A 6,622-nucleotide genomic window follows, 5' to 3' on the forward strand; every position below is an offset into this window, starting at 1 on the left:
TTGCTTAAAATTGCTAAGTCTCCACACCCACAAAGTTCCATATGGTTCTGAGAGGGTGCTGCCAACCACTGGATGAGTTGGCGTGAAATCCGTCAGATACAGAAATTGTTAGCTCCCTCTAGGCTAGATTGTTACCCAAACATAATATTCAGCTTATCTGTAATCCCTCATGTCAGATTATTAAAAATAGAAAAAAAAACTGTTTGAAATGCCTCATCATCTGGAACCATTTCTGAACGAACACCATGAAGATCTAAAACGGAAACTGCAAAATATAAATCGAATTAAAACATACAAACTCTATAGACCATTCCAATCATTCACACTGCCATGGATAGTGAACTTTCTGCTGCTTCTGATGAAGTGTTTGCCCATCAAATAGTCCACCTCGGTGGTAGTCCAGCAACAATGATGTCACTCATCTGGATTGCGGCACGTGGAAATTCATCCCAACATTGCACTGACGTGGAGAGATGATTTGAATGTTTTCCTCTCGCAACTAGCAACGCGTCACACCGCTCTCCGCACAGAGCACGCACTCACACACATATACTGGAATGCGCAATTTCCGAGCCCGGTGCTGGTAGAACACTTCATTCTGGAAGCTGTTGATGCTGCTACCGTCGTGGTGTTGGTTGGTCGGTGACGGTGCCGAATCAAATGAGTGGAAAAATATGATAATGGGAAATGCTTCAGATAACGGAGTGAACTGGAGCTTGAACCTGCAGTGGTTGTGGGAAAGGGGATTCCGACCATATTTTCCACAGAGCGCTACGAGATCGACGCTGTTTGTATTCATATGATTTTTATACAATTCCACTAATGGACTATGCACAGGGAAAGAGGAAAGTCCATTACTTTTTGTCAAATGAGAAAATCGTTGAATACACGATAATGAACAAGCAGCAAATTATTCGATGGACATGAGAGATATTCTGAATGTATCGGTCGAAAAAACTACTTTTATCACTTTTGAGCGAAATTTTACTTCGAGCAAATGTCGTTCGACGAATGCGAGAAAATTATCAGGAAAAATGCAAAATACTCCTCCTCATGAAGCTGATTGTAGTTTTCTGTCGACTCAAAACGAACGTCAATATCAAAGTGATAATATCAATTTAAAAATGGCATCAAAATCTTTTTAGAGCTTTAAATATGATATCGCACAGGATTATGAGTACCATCAAAAACATTGTAACTCGAAATCGTTCGATTTAACGATCCTGTGCTCTGCTCGAATCGAATTCTTCTGGATGCATGAGCAATAGCAAAAGTTGACCGCTTCTCGTTTCAATTGTAAACATCTTAAAAATCGAAATAAGGCAATTTATTATTCAGACCGCCCGAACGAGTCAAATGATCTCGAAACGACAACATTATTATACCATCGACAACAGCGGAAGTCATATCCTTATATCCACTGTCAAATTACAACTCATCCAAATATGGTCCTTCCGAGCTCGAGCGACACACTTGCAGTTGTAGCTTTTCCTCTCCCATCCAGGGACAACATCCTTTCCAATGGGCCAATGTCATTGTGTATGTGCTTTCGTTTCGGAAAGCCATCATCGTCGAGATCATCGGTGCCGGAAATGATTATACGTATATACGTGATGTCGTATGGCAGGGAGAAAACATGTAACGTCCCCAATGTCTGTGCCTTTATTAAGTCAGGGATAATCAGGTTACGTTTGAGTGCCTCCCCTTTTCCAATTATTTGAATGAAATGAAGTAAAAAGCATCTTGAACGAGCAGCTTCCAGCTGCAGCGTGTCTTGATGTAGGTTTGTCATATGGGTTGAGGAGTATTTTGGCGCTTGGCAGGTAGGTCGGAAACGTTCTTCTTGGGGGGTGTGGCAGTGAATTGAATTAGGATTATTTTTAGATGGAAACAAGCACTTGGCGGGAGAGCTTGGCTGAAGTGGCTCAACAATGATAAAAATATGCATGGATGATAGCATACATTTGTAATGATTGCATTGTGATATAGCAACGCCAACGGATAAAGCAAACGGAACTTGTTTGTGTGAGGAATTTCATCGTTCGATTGCCGAAAAGTAGGGTAGCTCTCAATTGTAAGAGCTGTAGTCTCAATATCTTTTAATTTTGTGGAACCTCTTAACAAAACTCATTATGAAGAGCTTTTGAGTTAAGATATTTCCTTTTAATTCCAACCGATATGAGTATTTCGTCCTCTACTTGTAGACTTTCTCAGTGCCAAGTACTCAAGCACCATACGTATTACGTATTATTGCGTTGCTCTTATTACAAATTATTAAATATCGGTCTTAACCATAAACGCTAGAAATATTCCACACTCATGATAAACACATGATTGTTTTAACGAAATTTCAATTAAAATAAACGGTCATATTTTTTTTTGAATCGTATGCACCTAAACATATGAAAACAATTCAAGAGTAACTAAAGTCTGGAACGCGCGAAAATTGTTCAACTTCAAATTGGTGTATTTCTGTTAAAAATACATTAAAAAAACCGGAAATGCTGCATTTGGAAGTTGAGTGCAGGGCTTGAAGAGGGAACGCATTATGCCTGTGACTGCATGAACTTGTACATTTTCCGCATTCATCATTCGCAGTGATCGGCATTCACTGAACCTGATGAAAAAGCAGTCACACTGAATGGGATCTAAAAACAGTCAGATTTCCTTTCTACACTGCATTGTGCTTTGTGCAGTTGCTTTGCAGATGCCGATTTTTAAATTCATTCCTTCTGCTCTGGTCAAGTTGATTGCCAACTGCGGGAGCTGTAAATTCAGACGGATTACCTATCGGCTACCGCACGGAAGCATTTCGCACACACATTATTTTCCTTTGTGAGATAGCAGCGCTTGGAATATATACGTATGATACGATTCATCTCGATGATATCTTTTTTTATATATCGGCAGTCATATTAAGCGGGTTAAGCGTTGGAAAACAGCGATCCGCGACGTGGATTTCGCGTAAATGAAGGACTCCCGCACGATTAGGCAATCAATTAAACTTGTCAAATACCACACAATATGAGTATTTTTGGAACCGGTGTGACATGTAGATGCAGGAAATGGAAGTTTGACGCCATTTTGGAATCCAAGATGGCGACCTATGTTTGCTATAAAACTGTGAAAACTCGTCAAACATTATGCAATATGGGTATTTCCGGAACTGGTGCGGAATGTAGATGCCAGAAATGTATGTTCGACGCCATTTTGGAATTCAAGATGGTGACTTCCGATATTCTAGAATACTATGAATACTGGATAAATACTATACAATATGGATATTTCCGGAACCGGTGCGGAATTTAGATGCCAGAAATGGGTGTTTGACGCCATTTTGGAATCCAAGATGGCGACTTCAGGTATGCTAGAATACTATAAATACTCGTCAAAAACCTTAGAATATGGATATTTCCGGAACCGGTGTGGAATGTAGATGCCAGAAATGGATGTTCGATGCCATTTTGAAATCCAAGATGGTGACCTCCGATATGCTAGAACACTATGAATACTCGTCAAATACCATACAATATGGATATTTTCGGAACCGGTGCAGAATGTAGATGCCAGAAATGGATCTTCGACGCCATTTTGGAATACAAGATAACGACTTCCGATGTACTAGAACACTATGAATCTGCAAATACCATACAACATGGATATTTCCGGAAACAGCGTAACTTGTAGAAGTCGGAAATGGATGTTTGATACCATTTTAGAACTCAAGAAATCTATTAAAATATTAATATTTACGGAGCTAACGTGACTAAACTCGTCAAATGTCATACGATGATGATATATTAGAACTCGGCATGACATTAATAAGTCAAAAAACATACAAACATCTACTCTTCTTCTTCTTCGCATTTCAAGCTTATTGCTTATCGCATATTAGTTTATTTCGTGCTCTCAACTTAGTGTTCTAGATGCACTTCCACAGTTATTAATTGAGCGCTTCCGATGCCTGTACCATTTTTGCAGTAGTATAATTGTGTGGCAAGTCCAATCATACTCTATGCCCAGAAAAGTCGAGAAATTTTCCAACCCGAATAATTCCTAGACCAGACCGGGAATCGAACCCAGCCACCTCCAGCATGATCTTGCTTTGTAGCTGCTCCTTATCGACTGAGCTAAGGGAGGCCCCAAACATCTACTCTACTACTTGTTGAACTCAAATAATAGAAGTAATGGAAGGGTGATGATTTAATGAACTTCAAGGCAACGTGCAATCATTTTTAACAAGCATAGAAATAAAAAAAAACCTAAGTAGAGTAGACTTAGGTTTTTATGTCTCTGCTTGTTAAAAAATGATTGCACGTTGCCTTGAAGTTCATTAAATCATCACCCTTCCATTACTTCTATTATTTGAGTTGGTTGGTTTATTTTGATAGTGAGCAAATCTTCTAGGGTGTTTTCAACCAAGGATGTGCGCTGATCTAAAATCGTTAACGCCAGAGCACTGAAAGCACGTTCCACTGCACAGTGGTACAGAATGCAGATTTAGCTGGAATGATATGTTTTGAGCCTGAAATTGAAACTTTAGACTAAAAGTTTCTTCTACAAAGTTGTTCCTTATAGTGAGGCCCTCATTTTTATGACAATGAATTCTAGGGTGGTTCCTATTATCATTAAAATCAAAAATCTAACTTTTTTGTTTGAAAATTAAGGTATACATTTTTCGGCAAAGTTATAGCTGAGCTAATTTCAAGCAACTTTGTTCAAAAGAAAAATTTGAAATTTATCATGAAAGTCATCTCCTAGAGACTTTTAAAACTCTTTAAGACGAATGTTTTATTGCTGAATTTGTTGCCTGTATCTCTTCTAATAAAAAAGATATACTCAAATATAGTAAAAAATATGAATTAATTCAAATTGATTTTATACGAGTTTAAAAAATAATATACCTCCATTTTTTTCATATTATTGAGACTAACATACGCCCTTTCAAATGCTGCCAATAAACTTTTTTTTTGTTTGCCCCAACCAGAGATATTAACATTTGAAAAGTGCATATTTTTAGTATAAAAACGTCAATAGCTCTTGATCGACGAAAGATATTGACAAGCTTTAAGCAGCAAAAATTTGCGCCTTTTTAATATCTAAAAGTTATCGCAAGACACATTTGCTGAGAAATTCGAAATAAGAAAAATAGAGCAAAAAAACTGTTTTTTTAAGAGCCACCCTAACTCAATTCAAGAAAATAGCTCTAAATCGGCCAATTTAAGAGATACAAAAAAAGTTATTTTCAACAAAGTTGCTTGAAATTAGCTCAGCTATAACTTTGCCCAAGAATATATAGCTTAATTTATTCAAACAAAAAAGTTAGATTTTTGATTTTAATGATAATAGGAACCACCCTAGAATTCATTGTCATAAAAATGAGGGCCTAACTATAAGGAACAACTTTGTAGAAGAGACTTTTAGTCTAAAGTTTCAATTTCAGGCTCAAAACATATCATTCCAGCTAAATCTGCATTCTGGACCACTGTGCACTAGGGTGCTTCATTCTGAAAAAAGTGATGAATTTCTGATGGGCCACCCTCCAGTTCGATTCATAGCCCCAAAATATGAACCTGTGCAAAAATTGGTAAAGATTGATGAAGGTTTAGAGGTCGCGCCAATGATTTGAAATTTGTATGGGAATTACTATGGAAGAATTTAAAAAATCGCTTATATCGCTATAACTTTGCTTCTACTTGTCCAAATGTCGAAAAAATTTAGTATGTTATTGCTATGGCAATAAACAAAAAGCCTACAGTTGCTACGCTCAGTTTTGCAGCGTATCAAGAATTATAAAAATGTGAAAAAATGGCAAAATAGGGTAAATTGACAGATGAATATGTACAAGGCAACAACGCCAATTTCATCGCAACAACAACAGGCTTGTTGATCATTGTCATGACAACCACATATTTTTTTTTTCAACGTTTGGACAACTACAACCAAAGTTAGAGCAATGTAAACGAAAATCAATAATTTCCCATACTAATTCACCAAAATCTCCATACAAAATCCAAATCATTGGCGCGACCTCTAAACCTTCATCAATCTTTACCATTTTTTGCACAGGTTCATATTTTGGGGCTATGAATCGAACTGGAGGGTGGCCTATCAAAAATTCATCACTTTTTTCAAAATGAAACACCCTACTGTGCACTGATACTTGCATCGATGGAACGGCCTAAATTACAGCAGCTGCTTCAAAGAGATCCTTTTGCATGATTTTCTTCTGTACCCAGTACTCCCAAACGTTGACATGGTGTGGTTGTCGCAATCCAACATCCAACAAACTTAACTGTCCTGGAAGCGTTTTGTTTGGGATACATTTCGGGTCTCCGCTTGAACCTGCTAGACAGCCTCCAAACATGTCCGCTAAACCGCTAAAAAACTGTCCAGTTCATCCTGTTGAACAGCTGGCCCAGTAAACGTGGCATGCTGAGTGCAAGGTCATAAATCCGTGCGAATGTATTTATGATGAATTTCTAAAAGGTAGAAGTTAATAGGTTGACAATTTAATAAAAATTAAATTTATTAAACAATCCTATATGAAAAGGCACTATAGATTCATTCAAATACTCTCATTCTGATAAACAAAAATCATATTGATTCTTGAATGTTGTTA

The sequence above is a fragment of the Ochlerotatus camptorhynchus genome, unplaced genomic scaffold (genome assembly GCF_037179485.1).
Source record: "Ochlerotatus camptorhynchus isolate MF236.1 unplaced genomic scaffold, CSIRO-AGI_Acam_v1.1 ptg000367l, whole genome shotgun sequence".
NCBI classification, from domain to species: domain Eukaryota; kingdom Metazoa; phylum Arthropoda; class Insecta; order Diptera; family Culicidae; genus Ochlerotatus; species Ochlerotatus camptorhynchus.